Source organism: Dendrobates tinctorius, unplaced genomic scaffold (genome assembly GCF_039654945.1).
Source record: "Dendrobates tinctorius isolate UK_male_01 unplaced genomic scaffold, ASM3965494v1 ptg000222l, whole genome shotgun sequence".
NCBI lineage: Eukaryota > Metazoa > Chordata > Amphibia > Anura > Dendrobatidae > Dendrobates > Dendrobates tinctorius.
The window spans coordinates 2,104,658-2,123,939 of record NW_027361889.1 but is presented as its reverse complement, the minus strand read 5'-3'; positions in this window follow the sequence as shown (position 1 = coordinate 2,123,939).

Here is a 19,282-nt window from a genome sequence, read left to right as displayed (position 1 = left end):
TTGGCATGTAGTTTCAGCCCACAAATTTGTACTTTGAAGGTTGGAGTCATTACTTTGTTACAGTTAGAATGTTTTTTTCTTAGTGGTTGCCATAACCAAAATCCTCCAAAAATGGCATAAGTTTAACACTATGATAATATTACTGCCAATAAAGTAAACTAATGACATAATAAGCCATCTAGCTAGCTGGTCAGGCTTATCTACTCTTCCGGTAAGATATGGCGGTCTGTCCTCTGTGCTTACATAAATCTACTGCTGAACAGCAGACTCTTAAGTATAGCACGTCAGGACAGAGCAGATGTAATGAAACAATCGACTTCTGAACGCTGCCTGCAGCCTCTCATCTTTTAGCCGTACCTCATGAGGCCTCTGACTGCTCGTTTCTAATTTGATTTATTAGTGGCTTGAACAAAGATGCCCAATGGAATCCTGTAAACATGTTGGGTGCAAGTCAGTTTAGGGGGACCAGACGGCATAATGTCTGGCTGTGAGGTATTGGCGGTGCTTAGAATTGCTGGTACGTTAGGGACTTAAAGGTTGGGTAAAAACATTGAACCTTTTGGCTGCCTGAAGAACCAATTACAGGATGTATTGGACATTGTGTATCACATTGGAAGAAGAATGGATAAAGAAGGGACTCGGAAATACTTTTCTATATATTATTTCCTTTTGTTCTGTTTCTTGAGGTCATTTTGTCCCTGATGTGGAGCAGTAACTCAACCGGTGGAATTCTTCTGTGTCTAAACATATTTGCTGCTCTATCGTACACAATAAGCCATATACAGTGCCTACAAGTAGTATTCAACCCCCTGCAGATTTAGCAGGTTTACACATTCGGAATTAACTTGGCATTGTGACATTTGGACTGTAGATCAGCCTGGAAGTGTGAAATGCACTGCAGCAAAAAAGAATGTTATTTCTTTGTTTAATTTTTTTTTAAATTGTGAAAAGTTTATTCAGAGGGTCATTTATTATTCAACCCCTCAAACCACCAGAATTCTGTTTGGTTCCCCTAAAGTATTAAGAAGTATTTCAGGCACAAAGAACAATGAGCTTCACATGTTTGGATTAATTATCTCTTTTTCCAGCCTTTTCTGACTATTTAAGACCCTCCCCAAACTTGTGAACAGCACTCATACATGGTCAACATGGGAAAGACAAAGGAGCATTCCAAGGCCATCAGAGACAAGATCGTGGAGGGTCACAAGGCTGGCAAGGGGTACAAAACCCTTTCCAAGGAGTTGGGCCTACCTGTCTCCACTGTTGGGAGCATCATCCGGAAGTGGAAGGCTTATGGAACTACTGTTAGCCTTCCACGGCCTGGACAGCCTTTGAAAGTTTCCTCCCGTGCCGAGGCCAGGCTTGTCCGAAGAGTCAAGGCTAACCCAAGGACAACAAGGAAGGAGCTCCGGGAAGATCTCATGGCAGTGGGGACATTGGTTTCAGTCAATACCATAAGTAACGTACTCCACCGCAATGGTCTCCGTTCCAGACGAGCCCGTAAGGTACCTTTACTTTCAAAGCATCATGTCAAGGCTCGTCTACAGTTTGCTCATGATCACTTGGAGGACTCTGAGACAGACTGGTTCAAGGTTCTCTGGTCTGATGAGACCAAGATCGAGATCTTTGGTGCCAACCACACACGTGACGTTTGGAGACTGGATGGCACTGCATACGACCCCAAGAATACCATCCCTACAGTCAAGCATGGTGGTGGCAGCATCATGCTGTGGGGCTGTTTCTCAGCCAAGGGGCCTGGCCATCTGGTCCGCATCCATGGGAAGATGGATAGCACCACCTACCTGGAGATTTTGGCCAAGAACCTCCGCTCCTCCATCAAGGATCTTAAGATGGGTCGTCATTTCATCTTTCAACAAGACAACGACCCAAAGCACACAGCCAAGAAAACCAAGGCCTGGTTCAAGAGGCAAAAAATCAAGGTGTTGGAGTGGCCTAGTCAGTCTCCTGACCTTAACCCAATTGAAAACTTGTGGAAGGAGCTCAAGATTAAAGTCCACATGAGACACCCAAAGAACCTAGATAACTTGGAGAAGATCTGCATGGAGGAGTGGGCCAAGATAACTCCAGAGACCTGTGCCGGCCTGATCAGGTCTTATAAAAGACGATTATTAGCTGTAATTGCAAACAAGGGTTATTCCACAAAATATTAAACCTAGGGGTTGAATAATAATTGACCCACACTTGTATGTTTAAAATTTATTAAAATTTAACTGAGCAACATAACTTTTTGGTTTGTAAGATTTATGCATCTGTTAATAAATCCTGCTCTTGTGTGAAGTTTGAAGGCTCTAACTTATTTGCATCTTATCAAACCTGCTAAATCTGCAGGGGGTTGAATACTACTTGTAGGCACTGTATATATATATATATATATATATATACAGTGGGGCAAAAAAGTATTTAGTCAGTCAGCAATAGTGCAAGTTCCACCACTTAAAAAGATGAGAGGCGTCTGTAATTTACATCATAGGTAGGCCTCAACTATGGGAGACAAACTGAGAAAAAAAAATCCAGAAAATCACATTGTCTGTTTTTTTTTCATTTTATTTGCATATTATGGTGGAAAATAAGTATTTGGTCAGAAACAAAATTTCATCTCAATACTTTGTGATATATCCTTTGTTGGCAATGACAGAGGATAAACGTTTTCTGTAAGTCTTCACAAGGTTGCCACACACTGTTGTTGGTATGTTGGCCCATTCCTCCATGCAGATCTCCTCTACAGCAGTGATGTTTTTGGCTTTTCACTTGGCAACACGGACTTTCAACTCCCTCCAAAGGTTTTCTATAGGGTTGAGATCTGGAGACTGGCTAGGCCACTCCAGGACCTTGAAATGCTTCTTACGAAGCCACTCCTTCGTTGCCCTGGCGGTGTGCTTTGGATCATTGTCATGTTGAAAGACCCAGCCACGTTTCATCTTCAATGCCCTTGCTGATGGAAGGAGGTTTGCACTCAAAATCTCACGATACATGGCCCCATTCATTCTTTCATGTACCCGGATCAGTCGTCCTGGCCCCTTTGCAGAGAAACAGCCCCAAAGCATGATGTTTCCACCACCATGCTTTACAGTAGGTATGGTGTTTGATGGATGCAACTCAGTATTCTTTTACCTCCAAACACGACAAGTTGTGTTTCTACCAAACAGTTCCAGTTTGGTTTCATCAGACCATAGGACATTCTCCCAAAACTCCTCTGGATCATCCAAATGCTCTCTAGCAAACTTCAGACGGGCCCGGACATGTACAGGCTTAAGCAGTGGGACACGTCTGGCACTGCAGGATCTGAGTCCATGGTGGCGTAGTGTGTTACTTATGGTAGGCCTTGTTACATTGGTCCCAGCTCTCTGCAGTTCATTCACTAGGTCCCCCCACGTGATTCTGGGATTTTTGCTCACCGTTCTTGTGATCATTCTGACCCCACGGGGTGGGATTTTGCGTGGAGCACCAGATCGAGGGAGATTATCAGTGGTCTTGTATGTCTTCCATTTTCTAATTATTGCTCCCACAGTTCATTTCTTCACTCCAAGCTGGTTGGCTATTGCAGATTCCGTCTTCCCAGCCTGGTGCAGGGCTACAATTTTGTTTCTGGTGTCCTTTGACAGCTCTTTGGTCTTCACCATAGTGGAGTTTGGAGTCAGACTGTTTGAGGGTGTGCACAGGTGTCTTTTTATACTGATAACAAGTTTAAACAGGTGCCATTACTACAGGTAATGAGTGGAGGAAAGAGGAGACTCTTAAAGAAGAAGTTACAGGTCTGTGAGAGCCAGAAATCTTGATTGCTTGTTTCTGACCAAATACTTATTTTCCACCATAATATGCAAATAAAATGAAAAAAAAACAGACAATGTGATTTTCTGTATTTTTTATTCTCAGTTTGTCTCCCATAGTTGAAGTCTACCTATGATGTAAATTACAGACGCCTCTCATCTTTTTAAGTGGTGGAACTTGCACTATTGCTGACTGACTAAATACTTTTTTGCCCCACTGTATATATATACATATAGTGAAGTATAAACAGGAATATCCAATGTATATACAGTATAATAAATATCCACAGTAACCACATACTGACCAATGAGTTACCAATCCCAGCCCAATCCCTGAGTAACTAGCATTGATTTCCACCCTGAGAATGTGTCTAGTCAACCAACTTATTCTTCGATGTTAACTTTAAACTACAGCAGAATCCTGATGCCCAACATTAAGAATTAACCAAATGGTGGTTTAACGTCTGGCACTGCTGCCATGAATGGAGGTTAACCAGAAATTTACATACTCTACCAATATCCAGAAACATCTTTTTCTGCCAACAACTATTGAATCTCGCAGAGCTGCGATTCTGGGAATCAAAGTTAAGGTTATAGTTGCCAGTTATAGGTTTGCTACCCCCAATTTGGCTTGTGCTTCCCTGACATTGCTGTATTGAATTGATTCTTCATTTGACCCGACATCTTCTCACCCCACAATGCATCGTGCTTGGTTCTTCTTGACATCAGTTGCTGAATCTTATGTTCACATGACTGTTCTTCTGGTTTACTCATGGCAATTTTAGATTACCAAGCGCTGCTTGGCTACTGTTTCCCAATGCTTGGCTTACCCAACTTATCTATGTCAACTTCTAGACTCTAGTGCTGGGAATGGATGGCAGATACCACAAATTTCGATATGCACATGTTGTGTACTGGCTCCGATGTAGTAACAAGGTCAGGACATGGTGGATCTTGGGTCCATCAGACTTTGGGAATTAATAGTGTACCATCATTTTAATAAGCAAAAATGAAGTTAACATCACAAGCCTCACCAGTGGGAAGTCCAAAACTGTACATACAGATAAGAGTAGAGATGAAGCCGGATAGGGGACTTGTCAGACAGGATATCTAGAATGCAAAAGTAATTTTAGGTAAGAACTGGAGGCAAGGAATCAATGCTGAGCGTCATGTATTGGTTTATGAAGACACTTGATTGTGTCTTCTAATTGGATTTTCCATTACGTCCCCTCCAAGCCATTGAGGGATAGAAAGTCACCTAACAGTAACATTATTGACCTTAACAGGGGGGTCAACCTTACATTTGTATTTACTTTACATATATTCTTACACTTTAGATAGCTGTCACTCGACTGATGATATGATTCAGGATACGTCGCCTGACTCTCCCATACACAGGTTGAGCGCTCCTGTGTTCTCTATGAGAGAGCCTCTGCCTAATTTCTCTGGTGGCGGCTTTTGGATGACAAAAAGATCAACATTCCAAAATCAGACAAGGATCCTTGCCCGCCAACGTTACCGGCATCATGCGGTCTGCAAGGGTGTAGCACCCCAATAGTTAAAGTCCATACACCCAGCAAGGACCCCATCTTCCTGTAGCGTGTCAGGGAGTAGCACACGAGTACCTCGCCCATCTTTATCCATATAGAGATAGGTTTACAATGGAGCCGTAGACATAAAATGGTTGCAGATTTTTATTTAGACAATTTATAGAGTTGCTTAATTCCAATAATGTTTTAGTCTTATCTGTAAAATGGGATGCACAAGTAGAATCACCAGAAAACGGAAACTCAAATCGGCGTTGACAGGTTGGACATGGCATTATGTATCCACTTAGTAAATTATTTTCCATGTCCTCCTGACAACATGACAATGCAGAGGTTTCCAAAGCCACCGTAAATGAAATCAGCAACACGGCTAGTTATGTAGAAATCTGTGTTAAAACTGCGAGCGGTTTGATAATAACCAAACTGTTGATGGATGGGGCATTTCGGGAACCTGTAAATGTAAATTGTTTGTCCTCTGGCCACTTGTGTTTTATTTGAAATTTATAAAACTTGAATGTGAACTTCCAGGTTCTGGCCTGGAGAACAACGCTGCTCCGGAGTAGTTTGTCTCCTATCAGAATGCATTAATAATTTACTCTCTAATTAAAAGTGAGGTCAAACAATGAAAATGCCTTAACTAAACAGTTGTGGCATGATGTATTAAATTGTCAAAGATATTGTTTCAATGGATGGATTGGGACTTGGTGATTTATGAATTGAATGCCGGCCAATTTCATGTACGCATGTATTGTATATACTGGGACATTCAGTGAATGATGTGTGTGGTAATACAGGATACAATGTTATGGAGTGTAACTCAACCATATCCTTTCAGCCGAACAAAGGCCCCTCAGTAATTTTGTTTTTAGGTGTTCAATGTTTCCCAATGCAAAACCTTCAACAAGGCATCCAACAAAGGAACCTGTCAGCAGCCTTTTTAGAACCCAAGGTAACATCATCACTGTAAAGTACCTGTGAAGACAATTATCTCCATACCTTTTATATTACAAATCTGTGTCTCCATAGTCTTGTAATCCATTGGTAATTTTTTATGGAAATGAGCTTGCAAGTGCAGAGGCAAGGTCTGCAATTACAGACTTTTCTGGCATCTTTCTCCTCCTACCGCCGACCTCCTGCCAGTGATTGACAGGTCACTTATCTGCTCCTCTCCATCAACATCTCATGCAAACGCCATTATTCTGGGACTGGTGCCTGCGCAGTAACATTCTGATGACATTGCGCGAACCAGAATTTGTATCTGCGCAGGTAAAGCCCCTGGGAATGATGCCTCCTCCTCGAGATGCTGGCTGGCAGGTTACGAAGACTGAAATAGTTGCACCACTGCATATACTCAAGCTTGTAGCACATGGTATATGATGTCAAATGATGTAAAAAAATGCACCAGGGCTATTTTAATGGGGTAAAGATAGGGGTTTTGACAAAAGACCCTATTTCTCAAGGGGCTCCAAAGATTGAATCAACAGAAGCAAACGAAACTTAATAATATTGAGGAGTGTAAAGTAGAAAAGATCAAAAAGATTTGCAGGACCTTAGTCCTGTGATCACATTGTCCAAAGCACTGTGGACCTCCTCCTACCTGCTCCTCTTCTGAGTTGTAGTCTAGGCGCAATCATCATTGTTATAGAAAATGTGATGCCGGTTTTACTAATCAGGAGAGGCACCATGGATTTTGGCTGGTAGGGAGAGGTTTGCATGGCTCTGGTTCGATGGCCACGGACTACTAACATGGCTACTGGAACAGGGTCTTGAAAATCTGTACACTGTATCTGACACAAAAAAATCTGACATGTATACCAATATTATGGGTTCCGCGTATGGCAATATTATCTTGGCACTATTTGATGGTATTATGATAGCTAACATTTTTAAAATATAATGTTGTGTACAATGCATGTTGACCGAAAACTGGTGGGGCCGTGGTTAGACAAGGGGGCACAAGATACCTAGTTCTAGCAGAGGAAACTGCAGAACCATTAGCCAGAATCTTTGAAAAGTCCTGGAGAACAGGGGAAGTCCCAGAAAATTGGAGAATGGCAAATGTGGTTCCTATCTTCAAAAAAGAAAAGAAAATGAAGCCATGAAATTACAGGCCAGTGAGCCTTACTTCTACACCAGGAAAGATCTTTGAATAAATTATTAAACAACATGTATGTAAGTACTTGGATAAGAATACAGTAATTAACCAGAGCCAGCATGGCTTTGTAGCAAGCAAGTCATGCCAGACTAATCTAATTTCCTTCTAAGATGGAATCCCTGACTGGGTGGATCAGGAAAATGCGATAGATATAGTATATCTCAGCTTCAGCAAAGCATTTGATGAAGTATCTCATGCTATCCTTACTAAAAAAATGACCAAGTATGAGATTGACAAGGCTATGGTTAGGTGGATTTTAACTGACTCAGTGATCTTACTCAAAGAGTGGTAATAAATGGTTGCACATCCAATTGGAAGAGTGTTTCAAGTGGGGTACCACAAGGCTCTGTTCTGGCCCCCCAGTGTTGTTCAACATTTTTATAAATGATCTAGATAAGGGAACTGAAGATAAACTGATCAAATTTGCAGAGGATGTAAGGGTAGGAGGGATAGCTAAAGGGGGTTTTACACTAAGCGATATCGCTAGCAATATCGCTAAAACGTCACTGGTTTTGTGACGTTATAGCGATATTGCTAGAGATATCGCTATGTGTGATACTTACCAACGACCGGCTCCCCCGCTGTCCATCACTGATCGCGCGAGAATGTCCGGCTCCATTTCTCGTCGGGCGCTTCCTGCTGAGACTTCCTGCTGTGACGACGAGCGACGCTGGACGCGGGCGGGAGGACGCAGGATCGCTGTGTGTGAATGGTAAGTATCGTGCGCTGCGTCGCTGCTGCATCGCTGTGAGATCTTTCTGTATGAAAGCTCACTAGCGATCATTTAGCGATGCACCAGCGATCCTGACCGGGTCGGATCGCTGGTTGGATCGCTGGTGCATCGCTAAATGTAAAAGGGCCTTAACACTAGAGAAGACAGAGGAAAGATAGAGAAGGATCTAGATAAGCTTGAATAATGGGCAGCGACTAATAGAATGGTATTTAACAGGGAGAAATGCAAGATTCTACATCTGGGCAAAAAAAAATAAAATTACATCTACAGAATGGGAGGAATAGAACTAAGCAACAGCACGTGTGAAACAGACTTGGCTACTCTAATTGATCACAGACTGCACATGAATCAACAGTGTGATGCAGCAGCAAAAAAGGCAAACAGTTCTAGGATGTATTAAGAGAAGCACAGAGTCTAAATCATGTGAAGTAATTATCCCACCTACTCCTCCTTGGCCAGGCCTCATCTGGAATACTGTGTTCATTTCTGGGCACCATTTTTTAAAAAAAAAGACATTGAAAAACAGGAGCAAGTTCATAGAAGAGCGACCAGGATGGTGAGCAGACTGTAAAGTATGTCCTACAAGGAACGGTTAAAGGATAAAGGAATGTTTAGCTTGGAAAAAAGAAGACTAAGAGGAGACTTAATAACTGTCTTCAAATATTTGAAACAGAACTCTGCAAAGGAATACGTGGAATTCGTCCGCGCTGCCCAAATGATGAAATTCCAGAAGGTTAATAAAGTTTGACAGTGGTTTTTTCAAACTTTATTAATCTTCTGGAATTTCATCATTTGGGCAGTGCAGACGAAATCCACGTATTCCTTTGCAGAGTTCTGTTTCATATAGTCGGTGACCGACTTGTGGATCTGCAGCAGCCCTTATCTATACATGCTTTGAATACCTACTACCAGGTGAGCAGTTTTTTGTCAAACCGCTTCCTTTATTTGTGGGATAAGACCCTATATTGCGCTTGTGTCTCCCTCTTTCTATACAATTCAAATATTTGAAGGGATGTCACAGTGTAGAGGGATCATCATTATTCTCATTGTCACATCGAAACACAAGACGCAATGGAATGAAACTGAAAGGGAGGAGATACAGATTAGATATTAGAAAAACTTTTTGACAGTGAGGGTGATCGAAGAGTGGAACAGGCTTCCATGAGAGGTGGTGAGTTCTCCTTCAATGGAAGTCTTCAGAAGATGGCCAGACATGTGTCTGAGATGGTTTAGTGAATCCTGCATTGAGCAGAGGTTTGGACACGATGACCCTGGAGGTCCCTTTCAACTCTAACATTCTATGATTCTATGATTCTTGTAGTGATAATCTCCTGCTAATAAAACACTGATTTTATTGAAACATTAAACACAGCCCAGTAAGTGACACATCACCGGAATCTGGGTCTCTATCCTTACATTATGTTGCTATCAGAATACATAGTAAAAACCTGCTGACAGATTCCTTTTAATACCACTATCTAGTGCCGACTGGCCATATCTCATTCTAATACTGATCATACCCGTGTTCATTCCTGTAGAAGACTTATTTGGACCATATTATGTCCCTGAGTTACTACAAATTACTAGAAGACCAAGGCATAAAGGACTAATGGATGTGTACGGAGTCTTATTATATTCTACATATTGAACATAGTGTAAAGAGCATTAACCCCAAAAAAGTAATACAATATTAATATGGGTCATTGAGTTATCTTGTGTTGACCTAGTAAAGAGGTTTTTTCTGGTCAATTAATGACATTGGCTTGCCATAGTACTGTACTTTGCTTTGTACCCATTTACTGAACATAAGTGCAAAGTCAGCTAACCTTGCCAATTTTGGTAGGACTATCTAACATGTATGGGGCCACCTGACTCTCCTGCTCCTTTGATGATGTCGGAGGAGATATGGATCGGGCCAAGCACTTTAGTGAGGACCGGCTGCCACGGAATACCAGACATGACAGTAGACCAGAGAAGGCTCATCTCTAGTTGGACGAAATGACAAAGTCAATGGAGTCTAGCAGTACATTTTTCAACTCTGCCTATCAAAAATACATGCACGCTCATCCAAGGTGATCATACGTATAACAAGTTTATGAGTTTTTCTTTACTACCAGACACAGCCACAGTTTTCATGAACTAAAAATCCTGAAAACCCCACATGAAAGTTCTTTTTGGTTGTTTTTAAGTTTTTTTTTTCCCTAGGATACCAGTGGGCTTCTATCACAACTCTCAATAGGTTTGTCATCTGATGGGCAAATCTTTCTAATTATGCATTGATATATCCCTTGTTTTCATATCGAGCCATTATGTGGTAGATTTGAGAGTGATCTGCATGTGGCCATGCACTTTGGATCTCAGGTTTATGTGCTGTGGGACTGTGCCATATGGCATATTAATTTGACTGGTACAGTGAGACCACTTGCATTGGTGCTGTCTGGGTTGTGCCACTCAGTTAATATGGCTCTTACTTTTTTTTAAAAAAACAAAGCTCCCTGTGATTTCACCATTCAGTTGAGGAGGATGCGAGAACGTTGCCTCAAACCTCTGCCTTTATGAACTAGAGGCACAAGGCTCATATAGCCATCTGTGATCCTGAACAGCGGGCAGAAGGAAAGGAAGGGAGATGCTGGAATCTGAGCCAAGTTGTTTAACTTCCACTTGTGTTCCAAATGCTTATGTCAGCGCTAAACCTGTAACCTCCTGCCTGTGCCCTGGTGACTTATGTAATGAAAATAATGGGTATATGGGGGAAAAATATCCACGCAAAGGAAATCATGCCAAAAACAAAGCCGTCTGCAATTCCAAAAATACGTAGGCGCTGCATCCAGCCATAGACTTAATGAGCAGTAACCTTTTCATTGTCAAAATCCTAACTTTACGAGATGTGACATATTGGATTTTGTGCCATGCATATCCATACAGAGTGCTGTTTTAATTGGTCTATTTTTTCATTAAAAAATAGTCTTTAAAAAAGGCTATGAACTACGTGCAAAGCCTACCAAAAATTACAAGCAGGGTCATTCATAAACCATGGAAGGCACCAACTGTAGTGCCTCATTCAAAAATTGTGAGCAAAGTATAATTGTGGTACTAATCCACTCATAAAAGTTCTGCACAGTGCAAAGCGTGACAAAAATTAGAAAAAGGGTCTACCATACACCCTTGAAGGCTCCAACTGTAGTGCCTCATTCAAATATTGCGATCAAAGCATAGTTTTGGTACTCCTACATGCCTAAAAGTTATGCATAGTGCAAAGCCTGTCAAAATATACAATCACGGTAATCTATACACCCTTGAAGGCAACAACTGGACGACCTCATTAAAATATTAAAATTGTGCACCTGTAGCAGGTCAATTTTTTTATTTCAAACCAAGCAAATTTCATACAAAGCAGGTTCTACATTATACATGACAATAGTCAATTTTTGACCAAAAATATTTTGTGAACTGTACAAGGCCAAGTGCTTTTTAAAATTTTAACCCACCAGAATTTTACATAAAGCTCATTAAACTGTATACATGAATCAATGAATCCATAAAAACTTTTTGGACGCTTTTTTAGCGAAATGTAACAAGAAATATGCTACAGTGTATGGATAAATAATTGAATCCATAAAAAGTTTTAGAAGGTTTTTTGGGAGTTTAACATACCAGCGAAATGTAACAACAATCAAGTTACAGTGTATAAATGAATCATTGAATCCATAAAAATTTTTGTAAGTTTGAGTTTAATATAAGAGCAAAATTTAACAAGAACCAAGTTACAGACACATTTTTTCAAGGTTTTTTAATTTCTATATAACACCAAAATGTAACAGAAAGCACATAATACTGTATGGATGAGTAATTGAATCAATTAACAGTTTTTATTTTTCTTTAGTTTTATATAACATCGAAATGTAACAGAAAGCTGTAATACTGTATGGATGAGTAATGGAATCCAGACAAATTTCTCACTGCTTTTTTGTAATGTTATATATACCAATGAAATGTACCACAGAGCATGGGATACATTACAGATCAGTAATAGAATCCAGACAAACTTCTCACTGCTTTTTTGTAATGTTACATATTCCAACAAAATGTACCATAGAGCACAGAATACTGTATTAATCAGTATTTGAATCCAGACAATTTTTTATAAGTTTTTTGGAGTGTTATATACCACCGTAAGGTAGCAATAACTAATGTAAACTGTAGGGATGAATAATATAATCCAGAAAAAGTTTTTGAATGTAATTATTTTGAAAGTGTAGTTGATGTACTTCTACACTCATAAAGGCACTGCAGATAGGGCACAAGCAGGTAAAAATTATAAAGTGGGTCATCCAGTCATCCATAGACCCCAGAAAGGCAACAACTAGCTAGCCTCATTCAAATATTTTTAAAGTGTAGTTGCTATAGTCCACTCTCATAAAAGCTTTGAAAAAAGAACAAAGCCAGGAAAACATTATAAAGAGGGTCATCCATACATTCTTGAAGGCAACAAATGGAGGGAAGCATTCAAATATTGAAAATTAAAAACACTTTATGTGCTGCTGTCATCTGATGATGTGGAGAAGGGAGGGCTAATCCAGCCATTGTTCATTTTTATCAGAGTGAGTCTGTCAGAATTCTCTGTTGACAAGTGAAAGCGTCTGTCTGTTATGACCCCAGCGGCAGCACTATAAACCAACTCATACAAGATGCTAGCAGCTAGTTAGCACAACACCTCCAAGGCATAGAGGGACAGCTCATGCCAGGTATCCAGCTTTGATACCCAAGAGTTGAAGCTCTTAGAGGAATTAGGGAGTACGCTGGTTTGTTTGGCTAGGTATTGCTTGACGATCTTTAAAAATGTTTCTCTCCATGTCAAAAATACCCGATCAGCAGGTACTGGACGCTGGGATGGTATCATGACATTGTCCCAGGCCTTTGACAGTGTACTCCTGCCTCTGCTGTGTGTCTGCCTTGCCTCTCCTTCTAGATTAGGCAAGGAGGAAGCTTTGCACCTGCTGCTAGCGCTGTCTGATGGGTATTTTTTTAACATATTTTCAACAATAGCCTTATGGGACAGCAACATTTTGGAAGACCTCTCCGCCTCAGGAAGGAGAGATGCCAAGTTCTCCTTGTTCCTTGTAGCATGGGTCTAGCAGGGTGAACAACCATTACTCTTTTTGGCCAAGATAAATGTAACGTGAGGGTCACGGGAAAGGTAGTGGTACATAAAGTCGGCCATATGCGCCAAGTTCCCTATAGCCAACATTTCCCTGTCTCCATCATGATGACGACTTTCCATCTCTTCCTTTTCGTCCTCCTCATCAGTTCATTCATGTAGGAGAGATTGGACGAAGGTTGTTGGGGTACTAGCCTCTGTTGTGCTAGCCAACAGCTCTTGTTCCTGCCCCTGCAATAGTGCCTAGGCTAAATTCACATTGTATCTGATACAAACAGCAAAGCACAATATTAGCCCTTAGAAGGGCTAGAGGACAAGAGGACTCAGATTAGATAAACTGCACACACAGGCCTGGACAAGCACTTTCTCCCTTCAATACAAACTAACCCAGAGCTGTGCAATGGTGTCAGTGAGCCGAACAATGTGGTGCCTGTTCTTTTATACCAGTGATGATGTAATATGGCCAGCCAATCACAGTAATGGCAGTACCATGATGGCTACAGCATTACAGTGACTGGCAAGTAATCCCCGCATGCTTAGTAGCTGTGTAACAGGCACCAAACATGCGAGGCATGGATTTGAGTTTTAAATCAAGCACAGCCCAATGCTCGCCGGTAACGAACATATGCAAGTACACAGATAATCATGTGATATCCGAGTATCACCGAGTGAGCTCTCTCATCCTTGCTTGGTCTTTTCTCTTCTTCAGATATCTTGCATGCTAGTGGAAATATCAGTCCCAGCCTGGAAGATTCTTTGGTGATTGCATGATTCATGGGGTGGAATTACTCTCATCAATATATCAGGGATTGAACATCTTGAAGTCAATCATATTGCTTAACAGCTAGCCAACTCCCATATATTGTGAACATGCACACTTTTTCCAATTTTCCATTGGGGAGAATTGAATAGAAGTGGCATCAGCTATCTCTGCCTCCCCAATACACATTAGATTGTTTCCAATTGTTACACATCTGCCTTGGCTCGTTAGGGCTTCATCACCTTCTCCTATGGCCGCTGCCCTCTGCTGTGCTTCACACTGGGCTCTGCAAGCAGCCTGGCATACTCCCATGTGATCATCTGTCAAGGTATATGTAAGGCCTACCAAGATACACTCCTGTGTTTTGGTATTAAGACATTTGGTGTTGTTTCTTTGACTGTGCTTCCCTGTGTCCTGTCTGCCTGTGGCTTCCAATTCTTCGCGTCCTTGCTCCATACCTGCTTTTCTGTGTCCTGCCTGTGGCTTCCAAGGCTTCTTGTTCTCACTCTATATGTGCCTGACTGCTGCTGCGTCAACACCCGGCATCCGTGTGCTCACCCAGACCTGGGCTTAGATGATCCACCTTACAAGGTACACCCTTTAAAACTAATCTTTCCAAAGTTCATGTGTTTGGATGACTTTAATGTGTAATGGGTCCTTAACCCATCACTAGAAAGGTCTTATCTCCCTGAACTTAGGATGGGACATTTGGAAGCAACCCACACAGTTTGGGTCATAGGCTGACTTTGATCTAATGTCTATAGTCACCTTAAGAAACTTTTAACAGTGGTCTTCAGCATTGCAAATACACGAGACAGCATTTTCTCTGTTTTCCATGGGAAGATGAATACAAGCAAGTGGCTTATCATCCAAGCATGTGGCATCTTGCAATCCAAAATATCTATATGTGATGACTTTTATTGATCACACATCAATATCCACAATAAGTAGATTCAAGGCGAGATCACAAGATTTGTAAATGAAAACACAAGTTCGTTCAGGAGATGGGGATTATTGCCCTATTAATGACCAATATATGATTTAATTCCACTAATTAACACTGGATGAGTAAATGGATTTCCTATGTGCAGGCCTATTTTCCTAATTCAACTGATTTCCAAATAATTGAAAATTGGGAATACCTCCAAGCGCTGAAGAGATGATGAATCACTAATCCAATCACTGTTTTTTCACAATGCTCAAATGTTATTATCAGTAAAATTTCTACATGTTAATCTATTGAGAGCCATAAAGTAGAGATATAATTCTCATAACCACAGACATATGGGCTACTAATAGTGTCCATAAAATGTTGCAGCAATATGGTTGCCACATTATACTGGTCAGTGTATTTCGATACAGGTTTCAACCTTTCCCCTGGTGATGAAAGACCTAGTCAAGAATTAGATTTATGGAGTTTTTTTTTCAATGCAAGAACATTCATACAATGGAGGCAATTTCTGCATTTTCAGAGGGACCATGACATAGAAACGCACAATTCACTTTTAGAATCAAAAACTCCCTTTCCTTAGTCAAGTTTGAGGGGTTGTTGAATGGAGAAAAAATAAATGGGGAAAAAATAATCAAGACCCTTTCTTGCTGTCCCAAAAGTGGTCTTTCATAGAGGTTGTCCAACAAAGATTTTTTTTGGCAAAGGGCTCAGAGGGATCTAAAAAATATGATACTCACCTTATCAATTACTGGCTAAAGTTCCTCGGCACCGTCCAACCATTTAACTTGTGTTGAAGGCCTCCACACATTTCCATGGCAGATGATGTTTGGGAGGGAAGAAAGTTGGAAGTTTAGTAGCCAGTCCTTTTGTTTCCTTAGTCAAGTTTGGAGGGTTGTTGAATGAAGAAAAAAATAAATGGGGAAAAAAGTAATCAAAACCCTTTCTTGCTGTCCCAAAAGTGGTCTTTCAAAGAGGTTGTCAAACAGGGATTTTGTTTATCAAAGAGCTCAGAGGGTTATAAAAAATGTGAAACTTACCATATTAATCTCCCTTTTCAATGCATCAATGCACATATAATGCTGGAACATACATCTCAGAAAGCTACTTGCTAAAGTTCCTCGGCACCATCCAACCATCTCACTTGTGTTGAAGGCCTCCACACATTTCCATGGCACATGATGTTGGGGAAGGAAGGAAGTTGGAAGGTTGGCAGCCAATTCTTTTGTTTTCATGGCAAACAAGCTATTGATTGAGGTGTCTGGTAGTGAACTTTTTCTCTCTCGCCGTGGAAAACCCAATAATGTTCTAACTGTTTGTGTTTATGGGGAGTCAGGAGATATAGCGGTTTGCCAAACGAATGATCAGCTGAAAGTTATCTAGTGTGTTTGGCCAGTCTAAAGCCCTCAATACATAGTAGACTAATGTTGACACTCTTATGTATATGGAGTGTTGGCCAACCGATTGTCATGGGAGATGTTGATCCACGACATTCGATTTTGGGCCATCAATTGCTTTTTTCTCCTGGAGATGTTGGCAGAGATGTCTGGTGACGACTCTATAGTAGAGAACACAAGAGAGCTTGGCCGAACGAGAGCTCCTGTGTATGGGAGAGATGATCGAGATAGCTGTTGGCCGAACAATATGTATGGGGGGGCTTAAGGCGGATGATTGATTGAATGGGGATTTCATTGCATTTTCAGTATGCCAAGAAGTGACCACTAAGTAGAGTCTAGCGGGACATAGTAAGCGATAGAACAGGAGCGGTGAGGAATGAGTAAATGAGAAAAGGTTTCACTACAATATGGGAATTGGAATTACCATACTTTTCCATGGCAAAATAATGGGGCTTAACAGTGTAAACCAGTTTCAGGTAGATGGATCTTATCTTCCACCATTTCCTTTATTTGCATATTTCCTAACTCATTTTCCGCAGAAAATAATGACAATTTATTTCTTAAGAAATTGGAAAAAATATATTGTTCCCATAGTTCTCATAGTATTTCAGAGGATAATTTCCCATTTCCTCTCCGTGCCCGGGTAGCTTAGAGCCGACTTCCACAATCATCTCCACACACATCTAATGCACTCTATAAAAACTTAATACAAAAATGAAGAAGAAATAATAATAAAAAACCTTCTACTAACTAGGGCTATAACTAATGATGGTAATAAATTACACTGCTTTTGGGCATCCATTTGTCAAGACACCACACAATCCTTGGGCGGTTATGCAGAAGAAATCAGCCTTAATAACAAAGCACAGTTTTTCCAGGGTGCTGAATGGATTTTGGAATTTAATAATGCTGTGTAAATTGCCTGCAAGGAGGAGGGGTGATGTCTGTTGGTTAGAGGTCTGGGCTGGCTGTCAGACGCACGCAGTTGGTGCAGGTTGGTAATCTATTTGACAAGGGAGTCTGTTTGACTGAAATCCCTCTTTGTAGGGGCAATATTTAGTGAGAGCTGCTGCAGAACCTCTTTTAATTGATAACAATTCTTTCATAAATATGAGTTTGTTTGAAGCAAAAGTCTAGTTATCTGAATGATTAATGTTCTCTAAAATTATAAACATAGGCCCATTATAGATCTTTTTTCCATTTCCAGTCCTAGACCTTTTCTGGATTCCAGTTCTCAACCAGCTGGTACATAAATGGTAGATTTTTCGAGTAGCGCAGTCAAAGTCGAGATAAAGTCTGTTGTAAAAGTCAGGCATAAAATACTACAGTTTAGGAGACCATTAATAGATCAGTGCATGCTAATCTAAGGTCCACAGTCTGTAGACCCCCATAGCTATAAAACTAGTGTTGTCCGAACCTGATAATATTGGAGGCAACGGCCGACTGTGTAATGTGTATAAGAGGGATACAAATATCTGGCATTTACGATTTTGAACTGTTGATCTGTCTGTTTTTGATGAGATAAGCTGCTGCCAGAGTATTATGGCAGCAGCTCTCTCTTAGAGAACACAGGAGTACTCTTGTGTATGGAGTAGTTGGGAGAGTTAGTGGTTAAACGATCGGCTGATCCATCTGATGTGTACGGTATCCATGATTTTTTGCTCTTAAAGTGGTTGTTCACCTTTTTGTTTGTCCATAAACAGTTGGTAAATAAAGAGCATTTTATACTCAACTACTGATCACCCACCATTTCACCAAAGGTCACTACCGCAGCCACTGATTGGCTGCAACAGTCTTGTGTAATCTCCGTCAGAAGAGGAAACAAGGAATTTTGAGTGGAACCCAGGCAGAGCAATGTCAGATTCATGATCAATATCAGAAGGTAAGGTCAGAAGTTTGGGCTTGGAACACTGAAAATGAAGTGAAACTAAGGAGGCTGGTTGGTCCAATCATAGAAACGCAAGAAAGAAAATAACCAGGAATCTCACCAATGGCTGATAACAAAATGCTATAAGACTGGGAAAAACCCAATTTGAAGTTCCAGAAGAGTGAAGTCAATTCCCTCGCTGAGTCCTGATACTGTGGCTGGAGAAGCACAGCAGAGAAAGCCAAAAAGACATAAAATCCATGATGTCCCATTGTCATCAGATTGCCTAGGCTCTGTGTCAGACTGAGGATGACAACTATGGTCCCATTTTCTACCAATTTGGTCCTTTTCCTTTAGGCACGCTTCATTCTTCCCTAGAAACAGGAGATGGCTGTGCAGATTTGTGTTGGCCCAGGCCACGTATTGAATAATCTTAGTAAGGTAGGGATTGAAGAAACTTCAGATCACAGAAAAGATGAAATCACCAATCATAAGTATTGATCTGCAGGCTTAAAATTGGATCTGCCAGAACGTCCTGTTGCTTGTTTGATCTTCCCATCCCTTTTAATGAACCTTTTTCCAAATTTTTCCAATTTTTCTCACTCTTTTTCCTAACAATACATGTTTTGTAGATAAGTGAAACAATAAGAGGTTCTCAACAGCAAGGTGGATGGGACCAACCTTAACAGTGCCCTTTCTATTGCTATCAACGTATATGTAGAAAATAGGACCACATAGCCAGTACTAGTTCTGGATAAAACCAACCGGGACAAATGGGCCTGAAGTTTCTTTCCTTCCCGATCTTTGTCCCTGAACCCTTTTACTGATACCTTGCTTGAGAAGACAAAAGAGTCCTTCACCTGTTCAGAAACTGAGCTTTGACCAATCCAGAAAAGCCCACATTAAAAGGCTTCTATGTTTTATATGC